The sequence below is a fragment of the Ceratotherium simum genome, chromosome 25 (genome assembly GCF_057802395.1).
Source record: "Ceratotherium simum simum isolate JZ-2026a chromosome 25, ASM5780239v1, whole genome shotgun sequence".
NCBI classification, from domain to species: domain Eukaryota; kingdom Metazoa; phylum Chordata; class Mammalia; order Perissodactyla; family Rhinocerotidae; genus Ceratotherium; species Ceratotherium simum.
In genome coordinates, this window is record NC_141924.1 from 27,718,717 (window position 1) to 27,732,763 (window position 14,047).

At 36.2% G+C, this 14,047-nt stretch overlaps 1 protein-coding gene across 6 annotated transcripts in view; it reads left to right on the forward strand.

The window, feature by feature from the left end:
* The window catches only part of CEP83 (centrosomal protein 83), a 125,856-nt gene that overhangs the window by 13,271 nt on the left and 98,538 nt on the right, over nucleotides 1-14,047 (forward strand). Inside the window, exon 2 of one of the 6 annotated variants that reach the window (XM_087449104.1) lies at nucleotides 4,435-4,631. The exons of the other annotated variants lie outside the window; for them this stretch is intronic. The gene's annotated coding sequence lies outside the window, so the exon portion shown is untranslated. The remainder of the gene's footprint in view (nucleotides 1-4,434; nucleotides 4,632-14,047) is intronic. 6 annotated transcript variants of the gene reach the window in all.

Here is a 14,047-nt window from a genome sequence, read left to right on the forward strand (position 1 = left end):
AAAAGATTATAAGAGAATACTAGGAAAAGCTATATGCCAACCAATTCGACAATCTGGAAGAAATGGATAAATTCTTAGAATCATACAACCTTCCAAAACTGGATCAAGAAGTAGAGAATTTGGATAGACCAATCACCAGTAAGGAGATCGAAACAGTAATCACAAACCTCCCCAAAAATAAAAGTCCAGGACCAGACGGCTTCCCTGGTGAATTCTACCAGACATTCAAAGAAGACTTAATACCTATCCTTCTCAAACTCTTCCCAAAAATTGAGGAGGGGGGGAAGCTCCCTTACTCATTCTACAAAGCTGACATTACCCTGATACCAAAACCAGACAAGGACAACACAAAAAAAGAAAATTACAGGCCAATATCACTGATCAACATTGATCCAAAAATCCTCAACAAAATACTACCAAATTGCATACAACAATACGTTAAAAAGATTATACACCATGATCAAGTGGGATTTATTGCAGGGATGCAGGGATGGTTTAACATTCGCAAGTCAATCAACGTAATACACCACATTAAAAAAAATGAAGAATAGAAATCACATAATCGTCTCAATAGATGCAGAGAAAGCATTTGACAAGATACAGCATCCATTTATGATAAAAACTCTGAATAAAATGGGTATAGAAGGAAAGTATCTCAACATAATAAAGACCATATATGACAAACCCACAGCTAGTATCATCCTCAATGGTGAAAAACTGAAAGCTATCCCTCTAAGAACAGGAACCAGACAAGGATGCCCACTGTGACCACTCCTATTTAAAATAGTACTAGAAGTCCTAGCCAGAGCAATCAGGCAAGAGAAAGAAATAAAAGGGATCCAAATTGGAAAGGAAGAAGTGAAACTGTCACTATTTGCAGATGACATGATTTTATATATAGAAAACCCTCAAGAATCCACCAGAAAACTTTTAGAAGTAATAAACAAATATGGTAAAGTTGCAGGGTACAAAATCAACATACAAAAATAAGTTGCATTTCTGTACACTAACAATGAAGTAGCAGAAAGAGAAATTAAGAATACAATCCCATTTACAATTGCAACAATAAGAATAAAATACCTAGGAATAAACTTAACCAAAGACGTGAAAGATCTGTACACTGAAAACTATAAAACATTTCTGAAAGAAATTGAAGAAGACACAAAGAAATGGAAAGATATTCCGTGCTCTTGGATTGGAAGAATTAACATAGTTAAGATGTCCATACTTCCTAAAGCAGTCTATAGATTCAATGCAATCCCTATCAAAGTTCCAGCAACATTTTTCACAGAAATAGAACTGAGAATCCTAAAATTTATATGGAACAACAAAAGACCCCGAATAGCTAAAAGAATCCTGAGAAAAAAGAACAAAGCTGGAGGTATCACACTCCCTGATTTCAAAATGTACTACAAAGCTATAGTAACCAAGACAGCATGGTACTGGCACAAAAACAGACACACAGATCAATGGAATAGAATTGAAAGCCCAGAAATAAACCCACACATCTATGGACAGCTAATCTTTGACAAAGGAGCCAAGAACATACAATGGGGAAAAGAAAGTCTCTTCAACAAATGGTGTTGGGAAAACTGGATAGCCACATGCAAAAAAATGAAAGTAGACCCTTACCTTACACCATACACAAAAATTAACTCCAAATGGATTAAAGACTTGAATGTAAGACCTGAAACTATGAAACTTCTAGAAGAAAACATAGGCAGTATGCTCTTCGACATCGGTCTTAGGAACATCTTTTCAAGCACCATGTCTGACCGGGCAAGAGAAACAATAGAAAAAATAAACAAATGGGACTACATCAAACTAAAAAGCTTCTGTACAGCAAAGGAAACCATCAACAAAATGAAAAGACAACCTAACAATTGGGAGAAGATATTTGCAAACCATACATCTGATAAGGGCTTAATCTCCAAAATATATAAAGAACTCATGCATCTCAACAACAAAAAAACTAACAACCCGATTAAAAAATGGGGAAAAGACCTGAAGAGACATTTCTCCAAAGAAGATGTACAGATGGCCCACAGACACATGAAAAGATGTTCAAAATCATTAACTATCAGGGAAATGCAAATCAAAACTACAATGAGATATCACCTCACACCCGTCAGAATGGCTATAAGTAACAAGACAGGAAACAACATGTGTTGGATAGGATGTGGAGAGAAGGGAACTCTCATACACTGCTGGTGGGAGTGCAAACTGGTGCAGCCACTATGGAAAACAGTATGGAGATTCCTCAAAAAATCAAGGATAGAACTACCATATGATCCAGCTATTCCACTGTTGGGTATTTATCCAAAAACTTGAAAACACCAATTTGTAAAGGTACATGCACCCCTGTGTTCATTGCAGCGTTATTCACAATAGCCAAGACTTGGAAGCAACCTAAGTGCCCATCAAGGGAACAATGGATAAAGAAGATGTGGTATATATATACAATGGAATACTACTCAGCCATAAGAAACGATGAAATCCAGGCGTTTGTGACAACATGGATGGACATTGAGGGTATTACGCAAAGTGAAATAAGTCAGAGGGAGAAGGTCAAATACCGTATGATTTCCTTCATTAAGTAGTAGATAATAACAACAATAAACAAACACATAGAGACAGAGATTGGATTGGTGGTTACCAGAGGGGAAGGGGGGAGGGAGGAGGGTGAAAAGGATAATTCGGTACATGTGTGTGGTGATGGGTTGTAATTAGTATTTTGGTGGTGAACATCATGTAATCTATGCAGAAATAGAAGTATAATGATGTACACCTGAAATTTTTACAATGTTATAAACCAATGTTACTGCAATAAACAAACAACAAAAAAAAAATGGGTAGTGTGAATCCTCCTGACTCTTTCAAAAGTGATTCTAGATCCTTTCCATTTACATATAAAATTTAGGATCAGTTTGTCAATTTTTACAAAAAAGGTTTTCTGGGATTTGATAGGATTTGCATTGAATCCATAAATCAATGTGGGAAGAATTGCTAACTTAAAGTTGAATCTTCCAGTCCATGAACAAGTAATGTTTTTCCATTATTTAGATCTTTAATTTCAACAATGTTTTTAGTTTTCAATATATAAATCTGTACTTCTTTTATTAAATTTATTCCTAAGATTTGATAATTTTTTCTTTTTTGGTGAGGAAGATTAGCGCTGAGCTAATCTGTTGTCAGATCCTCCTCTTTTTGCTGAGGACGATTGGCCCTGGGCTAACATCCGTGCCCATCTTCCTCTACTTTATATGTGGGTCACCTGCCACAGCATGGCTTGATAAGTGGCATAGGTCTGAGCCTGGGATCCAGACCCGTGAACCCTGGGCTGCTGAAGCAGAGCGGGTGAACTTAACCACTATCCCATGGGGCTAGCCCCAATAATTTTGTGTAATACTATTGGGAATGGAGTTTTCATAATTTGATTTTTAGATTCTTCATTGCTAGCATATAGAAATGCAATTTTTGTATTTTGTTTCTCCATAGATGTTCATATCTGTGAATAAAACAATGCTTTCTTCCCAATCTGAACATTAATGTATTCCATCAGTCATTTTTGCCTTATTGTATGGGCTAGATACTCCAGTAAGATGTTGAGTAGAAGTGTTGAGAGTGCATTGCTTTGCTCCTGGTCTTAGGGGGAAAGTATGCAGATTTTCGCTATTAAGTATGATGTTAGCTGTAAGTTTTCTGTAGATGTTTATTAAGTGAAGGAAGTTTTCTTATGTTCCTAGTTTGTTGAGAGTTTTTAATCATGAATGAGTGTTGGATTTTGTCAGATTTTTTTCCCTGCATCCAATGAGATGATCACATTTTTTCCCTTTGTTTTGTTAATGTGGTATATTACATTAATTGATTTTCTGAGGTTAACCCAACTCTGTATTCTTGAGATGATTTTCACTTAGTTATGCTGTATAATCTCTTTTTCTTGTTGCTGAATTTGATTTTCCTAAATTTTGTTAAGGAATTTTGTGTCTATGTTCCTGAGGGATATTAATCTATTGGTTTCTTTTCTTGTGATGCCTTTGTCTAGCTTTGGTATTGGTGCAACATTGGCCTCGTAGAAGGAGTTGCATGGTTTTTCCCTCTCTGTTTTTTCTGAAATAGTTTCAGAAGGATTGCTGTTACTTCTTTAACTATTTGATAGCATTCATCAGTGAAGTTGTGTAGGCCTGGGCTTTTCTTTGTGGGAAGATTTTAAATTACTAATTCAATTTCATCACTTGTTCTAGTTCTGTTCAGATTTTCTATTTCTTCTTGAGTTTTGATAACTTTGGTGTTTCTAGGAATTTGTCCATTTATATAAATTTAATTTGTTGATATAAAGTTCTTATTTTTTATAGGTTTTTTTTTGTGTGTGTGTGAGCAAGATCAGCCCTGTGCTAACATCTGCCAATTCTCCTCTTTTTTTTGCTGAGGAAGACTGGCCCTGGGCTAACATCTGTGCCCATCTCCCTCCGCTGTATATGGGATGCTGCCACAGCATGGCTTGATGAGCGGTGTGTCGGGGCACGCCCAGGATCCGAACCGGCGAACCCTGGGCCGCTATAGCGGAGCATGTGCACTTAACCTCTTGTGCCACCGGGCCGGCCCCATATAGTTTTTAAAATTACTATAAGGTTAGTAATGGTGTTCCTTCTTTCATTCTTTATTTTGGTGATTTTTATCTTTTTCTCTTATTTTCTTGGTGAATCTAGCTGAGAGTTTCTCAGTTTTGTTTTCTTTTCAAAGATCCAGCTTTTTATTTCATTTTTTCCTTATTTTTCTATTTCATTGATTTCTACTCTAATATTATTTTTTTCCTTCCTTCTGCTTGCTTTGCGCTTAGTCTGCTCTTTTTTTCCCCCCTAGTTTCCTAAGGGGGAAGCTTAGATTATTGATTTGAGACCTTTCTTCTTTTCTGATATGTGTTTAAAGCTATAAATTTTCCTCTTTTTTGATATGTGTTTAAAGCTATAAATTTTCCTCTAAGCACTGCTTTAACTACATTCCATACATTTGATATGCTGCTTTTGTTTTCATTCAATTCAACATATATTAAAAAATTTTTCCTTGTGATTTCTTTGATTCATGGTTTATTTAGAAGTGTGTTGTTGAATTTACCAATACTTGGGAATGTTCTCAGATTTCTTTCTGTTATGGATCTCTAATTTAATTTCATTGTGATCAGATAATGTACTTTTTTTTATTGATGTTTTAATGGTTTTTAACATTGTGAAATTTTGGGTTGTGCATTTTTGTTTGTCCATTACCATATATGTGACTCCCTTCACCCCTTGCACCCACCCCCCACTCCCACTGGCCCTGGTAACCACAGTACAGTTTTCTCTGTCCATGTGTTGGTTTATATTCCACATATGAGTGAGATCATACAGTGTTTGTCTTTCTCTTTCTGGCTTATTTCACTTAACATAATACACTCCAGGCCCATCCATGTTGTTGCAAATGGGACGATTTTGGCTTTTTTTATGGATGAGTAGTATTCCATTATATATGTATACAACATTTTCTTAATCCAGTCGTCAGTCGAGGGACACTTAGGTTGCTTCCACTTCTTGGCTATGGTGAAGAATGCTGCAATGAACATAGGGGTGCATAAGCCTCTTTGGATTGTTGATTTCAGGTTCTTTGGATAGATTCCCAGTAATGGGATGGCTGGGTCATAGGGCACGTCTATTTTTAAGTCTTTGAGGAATCTCCATACCGTTTTCCATAGAGGCTGCACCAGTTTGCATTCCCACGAGCTGTGTATGAGGGTTCCTGTTTCTCCACATCCTCTCCAACACTTGTTGTTTTTTGTCTTGGTGATTATAGCCATTCTAACGGGCGTGAGATGGTATCTTAGTGTTGTTTTGATTTGCATTTCCCTGATGATGTTGAACATCTTTTCATGTGCCTATTGGCCATCTGTATATCTTCTTTGGAGAAGTGTCGGTTCATTTCCTCTCCCCATTTTTTGATCGGGTTGTTAGTTTTTTTGTTGTTCAGTTGTGTGAGTTCTTTATATATTATGGAGATCAACCCCTTGTCAGATGTATGTTTTGCAAATATTCTCTCCCAGCTGGTGGGTTTTCTGTTCATCTTGATTCTGGTTTCGTTTGTCTTATAGAAGCTCTTTAATCTGATAAAGTCCCACTTGTTTATTTTTTCTTTAGTTTCCCTAGTCTGAGTAGGCATGTCGTCCGAAAAGATTCCTTTATAACCAATGTCAAATAGTGTGTGGCCTATATTTTCTTCTATGAGTTTTATAGTTTCAGGTCTCACCTTTGGGTCTTTGATCCATTTTGAGTTAATTTTTGTGAATGGCGATAGCAGATGGTCCACTTTCATTCTTTTGCATGTGGCTGTCCAGTTTTCCCAACACCATTTATTGAAGAGATAATGTACTTTTAATGATTTCAGTATTTTTGACTTTCTTGAGACTTGTTTTGTGGCCCAGCATATGGTGTGTTATGGAGAATGTTCCATTTGTGTTTGAAAAGAATGTGTATTCTGCAGTTTTGGGTGGAGTGTTCTGTCAGTTATATCAGGTTCATTGATAGTGTTGTTAAGACCTTTATATCCTTGCAGATTTTCTGCGTTGTGCTATCAATCGTTGTATTTTACAACTACTTTTGTTGAACTGTCTGTTTCTCTTTTTAATTATCTCCATTTTTTGCTTCATGTATTTTGAGGTTCTGTTGTTAGATGCATATACACTTATAATCGTTATCTCTTCCTGATGTAGTGATCATCTTATCATTATGAAATATCCTTCTTTGTCTTGAGTAATATTTCTTGTCTTAAATTCTGTTTTGTCTTCTTGGTACCGTAGCTACTCTAGTTTTTTTATGGTTACTGTTCACATGGTGTGTTTTGTTTTCTACCCTTTTAGTTTTAACATATTTATGTCTTTGAATCTAAGATGTGTCCTTTGTAGACAGCATATAATTGGGTCTTGCGTTTTTTGATCTCGTCTTACATTCTCTACATTTTGAGTGGGGATATTTAATGTACATTTAATGTAATTGTTGATATTGTTGGATTTACATCTGCTATTTTGTTATTTGTTTTCTGTTTGTCTCATTTTTTCTCTTCTTTTACTGACTTTCTGTGTTAAATGTTTTTTAGTGTACCATTTTAATTCCTCTGCTTTTGATTTTTTACTGTAATGTTATTTTCATAGTGGTTGCTCTAGGAATTATAATGTACATTTTAACTTATTACAGTCTCCTTCCGAATAATACTAAATTAATTCTGGTAAATTACAGAAACTTTGCTCCAATATGTTTTTCCTCTTCCTTTTTTGTGCTATTATTGTCATTATATATTACAGCTGTGCATATTATAAACCCAACAACACAATGCTTTAATTAATGCTTTATACAATCTTATTTCTTTAAAATAAGTGAAGAGGGCCAGCCCCGTGGCTTGGTGGTTAAGTGAGCGCGCTCCACTGCTGGCGACCCGGGTTCGGATCCCGGGCTCGCACCGACGCGCTGCTTCTCTGGCCACGCTGAGGCCGCGTCCCACATACAGCAACTAGAAGGATGTGCAGCTATGACACACAACTATCTGCTGGGGCTTTGGGGGGAAAATAAATAAATAAAATCTTTAAAAAAATAAATAAATAAATAAAATAAGTGAAGAAAAGAAATGAGAACAATTATATGTTTAGTGCTTTGTATTTACCTATATAGTTACAATTTCTGGAGTGCTTTATTTCTTCCTGTGGATTTGTTACTTTCTGGTGTAACTTCTTTTCAGCCAGAAGGACTTCCTTTAGTATTTCTCATAAGACATGTCTGACAGCAACAAATTTTCTCAGTTTTGTTTATCTGGAAATGTCTATTTCATTGTCCTTTTTGAAGGACAGTTTTGCTGAGTATAGAATTCTTAGTTGAGAGCCTTTTTTGTTAGTTTATCTTTTTGTGTATTTGTTTAAATTGCTTTTTTCGTGGCATCATTATTTCTGATGGGATGACAGCTGTTAATCATATTATTGTTCCCCTGTATGTGATAAGTCATTTTTCTCTTGCTCCTTTTAAGATTTTTTCTTTGTCTATCAGCAGTTTGACTGTGGTGTGTCTTGGTGTTGATCTCTCTCTGTTGGATTTGCTGAACTTCTTGGATAGATAAATTATTGTTTCCATCAAATTTTGGATGTTTTCAGCCATTATTTCTTCAGATTTTTTTCCTGCCCCTTTCTTTTCTCTTCTTCTGGAACTCGCATTACCTGTATATTGATACATTTCATATTGTCCCACAGATCTCTGAAGTTCTGTTTGTTTCTCTTTGATTTGTTTTTTTCTCTCTGTTTTTCAGACTGGATACTTTCTACTGATCTGTCTTCAAGTTCATTGCCTCAGTCTTCTGTCATCTCAAGTCTGCTGTTGAGCCCCTCTAGTGAGGTTTTTATTTGAATAGTTATACTTTTTGACTTCAGAATTTCATTTTTAAAAACAATTTCTATCTGCTTTTTGAGATTTTTCAATCCTTTGTCATTGTCATCATACTTTCATTGGATTATTTAAAGAGAGTTTTCTTTAGTTCGTTGAACATATTTATTATAGCATCTTTGAAGTTTTTGTCTGCCAAATTTAATATCTGAGGATACTCAGAGGCAGTTTGTGTTTGCTCTTTTTCTTCCTGAGAATGGTTCACACTTTTTTCTTTTTTTCTTTTTTGCTTGTCTTATGATTTTTTGTTGAATACTGGACATTTTAGAGAATAATTTGAAGAAACTCTATATTTTGAATTTTCTCTTGAAGGTTGATGTTGTTTTTTTCTATTTGTTTGTTTAGTAACTTGCCTGGCCTAAATTTGTGAACTAATCTGTTTACTCTTCATTGTGTAGTTGCTGATATCTCTGCTGTTTTTATTTCTTTATTTTTAATCCTGGCTTCCTCTGTCTGCATAGCTTAGTGTTCAACCAAGGATTGGTCAGAGGTTGTGTTTGAACAGCTTAAACTAATGTGGCTGATACTAGTACTAATATGGCTATTACTACTGATGGATCTGTGTGAGGGGTGGGGAGTGCATTCAAACACAGCTCATTTTCAAGTCTACGCTAGCTTTTACTTTCCACTAGCCTCTGTTGCATCTCTTCTTGCATGTGCATAGCTGTGTTGACCGAGGATGTGTGAGTGGCCTGGGCCTGCTACAGTTTCTGGTGCACACACTTACCGTCTTTGTTTAACCTGGGCTAGTAAATCAAGCCTCCTAAGGCTGTCTCACCTCCCAGAACTCCTGTAAAATCCCCAGCTAGTCTGCTAGTTTTTGCTTGCCATGTAAGAGTCCTGCAACCTCAGGCTGAAGGAACCACTGGCCCTCACTGTTAGCTTGCCACAGAGATCTCCACTTTAACTGACAAAGCACCAGATCAACAGATTACCCGTAAGTAGTGGTGGTGAAGCTACTGTTTTCACAGTCAGCCTCACCCTTGTTAAACTCCTACACTGACAGAGGTGGGGAGAGATGTTAGCAGCCAAAGGTAAGAGTGCTGTAAACTCATGTTCTTACCCAGAGTTCAGTGGTTTTCATGAATAAACACTTCTCAGTTTGTTGAATGCCTTTGATTGAATTCCAGAGCACCGAAGTGGTTGTTTTTTTGTCTGTTTTGTGGGGAGGATTTGTCGACCTACTCATTCTCTCATGCTGGAAGTAGGAGGTCTGTTTTTTGGTTTATGTGTGGAATTCTTCTTTCAGGAGGATAAAACTTGTCCTATACTTCTTTTATATTACTCATAATCCTTTGCACAATATTAGACATTTTTTAGTCACTCCAAGTGTACTTGTTGATTTTCCTGAAGCATCAAATTATAAGGTGTTTGGGATTGGGGATCCCAAGCCCTATGCAATTTCTTGCTTTCCATCTCCTTTTGATAAGTGGAGAAAACTGCTTTACCATTCATTTGACAAGTGTTTATTGACTACTTGCCATGTTCCAGCTATTGTGTAGGGTTTTGGGGGTATAAAAATGACTTAAGACATAACCTCTGATCTCAAGGAGGTCTTAGCCTAGTGAAGGGGATTGGCATACAAATAGCTGACTGTAATATGGTGAAGTATACATTGATATGGATAAATATGTGGCATTAGGAAAGAGCTCCCAAAGACACTTAACTCAGAATAGATCAAGAGAAAAGAAAAAGGGAAGCATCCAGGAAAGACTTTCAGAAGGAAGTAATGACTGAGTTGAATATAAAAATGAGTGAAGGGTGAGATTAGGAGATTGCGTTCCAGGCAGAGGGGGCTGGCATGAGGTGAGAAAAAGTGTGGTATGTTCAGTGAACTCTAAGTAGTTTAGTGTTTTTAGGGCATAAGTACATATCAGGGAGTTGTGAGAGATGAGAATGGAAGAGTAGAGAGGGTCCAGATTGTGAAGGGTTTTGTATACTATGTTAAGAAGCTTGGATTAACCTTTAATGGCCAATTCTGTAAAACTGCGAGTGGGAAGTGCTTCAGAATTCTGCCAAGGTTTGGTTTGAATTTTGTTTAACTACATTTTCAACTATTCCAAAAGCCACAATAAAAAATTATATGTCCAAATGTACTATAAGCCAGATTTTATAACATTTGAGACCCCCAGCATAGTAACTGATATGGAATGAAAGGTCTGATATGTGTCTTGAAAATAAAATCATGTGAATTTAAATTTTTATTAATATACATGAGTAAAATGACAATCTGTTCTAAATATTGGAGTTTTATAAGACTTAATTTGAAAAAGAAGCTCAATTGCTAAAATTGAAAACTGCTGTTGTAGATAAAAGGGAATTATATTGATAAGAGAATTTTAAGTGGTGTCATAGATTTGGTAATTCTGTAGAATATGGATTTGGGGCTGATTTTTATTTGAGTATTATTTTGAGTATTTTATTGCGTAAACTTGCATGGAAGGAAATGGAATTTGAGGACTTCTGGGTTATTTCCTGAAGTGGAGGCTTGAACTTCAAGTCTCATTCTCTTTTATATTTGGTTACTGTTTTCTGATGTGGAAAGGGGAGACTTTTTTTTCCCCTCCTTTGGTCTTTAAGTGGACTTCGAGGTTCCCCTCCTTTTTTTTCTAATGACATTTTCCCTCTGATGATAAACATAATCTATTTTTGTTGTAAAATAAGAAAAGTGCAGGAAATGCACAAACAAAATCTCACCTGTCATCCAGAGATAATCTTATTTATTAATGTTTTAGTTTGTATCCTTTGTTTCTATGGACGTATAGTCATGTAAATATGCTTTTTACAAAATAAGGATTATACAATAGAGAGTATTTTATAACCTGCTTTTTCTACTTCTATAACAAACATTTTCCATTGTTATTAAATACTCTTCCATATGTCTTTTTTTAAAGGAAAATTTAACTGTGACATCATTTGAGCCTAGAGTTTCTTTTAGGAAAGTTTTTTTTCTGAAGTTTACAATGTTTATTTTTAAAAACAGCTTTATTGAATATAATTGATAATTAAATTGTACTTTTTTTTTTTTTGAGGGAGATTGGCCCTGCACCAACATCAATCTTCCCCTTTTTTTTCTTTTTTCTCCCCAAAGCCCCAGTACGTAGTTGTGTATCACAGTTGTAGAGTTGTAGCTCTTCTGTATGGGACGCCGCCTCACTATGGCTTGATGAGCAGTGAGTAGGTCTGCGTCCAGGGTCCGAACCAGTGAACCCTGGACTGCCAAAGCAGAACGTGCGAACTTAACAGCTACAACACTGGGCCGGCCTCCAAATTGTACATTTTTAAAAGTAAACAATTTAAGTTTTGAGATATGTATACCCCTGTAAAACTATCACCACAATCAAAGTATTAAATATATCCATCACCCCTAAAAGTTTTCTCATGCCCTTTTGTGATCCTTCCCTCCTGTCCCGAACCCCTGCCAACTGCTCACTCTTTCCTCTTCCCAGGCAACCACTGATCTGCTTTCTGTAGCTGTGATTAGTTTGCATTTCCTAGAATTTTATATAAATGGAATTATATAACGTACTCTTTTTTGTCTAGATTTTTTCACTCAGCATAATTATTTTGAGATTCACCCATGTTAATACAGTCCTTTTTATTGCTGAATAGTGTTCCATTGTATGGATATATCACAATTTGTTTATCCATTCACCTCTTGATTGACCTGTGTTTCAGTATTACAAATAAAGTTGCTATGAACATTTGTGTAAAATTCTTTGTGTGGATATATGCTTTCATTTCTTTTGGGTAAATGCCTATAAATGAAATGGCTGGATTATATGGTAAGTATGTGATTGGTTTTTAAGTAACTGCCAAAGTGTTTTTCCATTTTATATTTCCACCAGTAGATTGAGAGTTCCAGTTCCCTCCACATTCTAGTCAGTACCTGGTATAGTCATCCTTTTACATTTTAGCCATTCCAATAGGTGTATAGCAGTATTGCACTGTGTTTTTAATTTTTGCATCAGAAATGACTAATGATATTTAACATCTTTTCAAGTATTTAACCATCTGTCTGTCTTGTTTGGTGAAGTGCCTGTTCAAATCTTTTGCCCATTTTTGTATTGTTTTGGTTGTTTGTTTTCTCTCCAAAGCCCCAGTACATAGTTGTATATCCTAGTTGTAGGTCCTTCTAGTTCTTCTATGTGGGATGCTGCCTCAGCATGGCTTGATGAGTGGTGTGAAGGTCCGAGCCCAGGATCCGAACCAGCGAACCCCAGGCCGCTGAAGTGGAGCATGTGAACTTAACCACTATGTGAACTTAACCACTATGCCACTGGGCCAGCCCTTGTTGTTTTGTTAAATTCAGTTGTTTTCTTATTATTTAGTTTTGAGAATTCTTTATGTATTCTGGATGCAAGTCCTTTATCAATATGTGATTTGTAAAATTTTTCTCCAATCTTGCTTTTCATTCGCATTAGTGTCTTTTATTTATTTATTTATTTATTTTTTTTGTGAGGAAGATCGGCCCTGAGCTAACATCTGCCAATCCTCCTCTTTTTGCTGAGGAAGATTGGCCCTGGGCTAACATCCGTGCCCATCTTCCTCCACTTTATATGGGACACTGCCACAGCATGGCTTGACAGGTGGTGCATCGGTGCGTGCCCGGGATCTGAACCTGTGAACCCCGGGCCACCGCAGCGGAGCACGTGCACTTAACCGCTTGCGCCACCGCTCTTTTAAAGAATAGAAGTGCTTAATTTTGATGAAGTCCAGTTTGTCAGTTTTGGTTTTTTTTTTATGAATTATGCTTTTGGTGTTGTGTCTAAGAAATCTTGACCTAACCCATGATCAAAATGATTTTCTCCTGTGTTTTCTTCTAAGAGTTTTATAGTTTTATGTTTCGTGTTTATGTATACACACAAAAATTGAGTCAATTTTTGAGTATGGTGTGAGGTATGACTTGAAGTTCATTTTTCTGCATATGGGTAGGCAGTTGTCCCAGGACCATTTGTTGAAAAGACTATCCTCTGTCTGTTGAATTGACTTTGCATCTTTGTCAAAAATCAGTTGACCATATATGTTTGGGTCTATTTCTGAACTCTGCTCTCTTTTTAATGGATTTATGTGTCTATCTTGACGCTAATGCCACAATTTTGATTTCTGTAGCATTTTAGTAAGTCATGAAGTGAAGTAGTGCAAGTTCTCCAAATTTGTTCTTTTTCAAAGTTGTTTGGCTATTCCAGGTCCTTTGTGTTTCCATATAAATTTTAGAATCAGCTTGTTAATTTCTATAAAAAAATGTCTGGGATTTTGAGTGGCATTGTATTGAATTTGGGAGAAATTAACATCTTAATATTGAGTATTCCAATCTATGAACATGGTATATCTCGCTATTAAACAGGCTTTTTTTATAGCCTCTTTTTCCATTATAAACAGCACTATGATGTAAGAACCATGAATGCAGTGATGTGATTCTATCTTCCACTCCTACCTGGCCCTTGGAATGTACTCAGTAAATGTTGGTGCACATCTCTGATTAGTTTCTTAGGATTAATTCCTACATGTGGAATTGGTAGGTCAAAGGATATGTTCATTTTTAAGGCTTTTGATTACCAGATTGTTTCCCCGAATTTTTTTTGAGCCAGAAATAT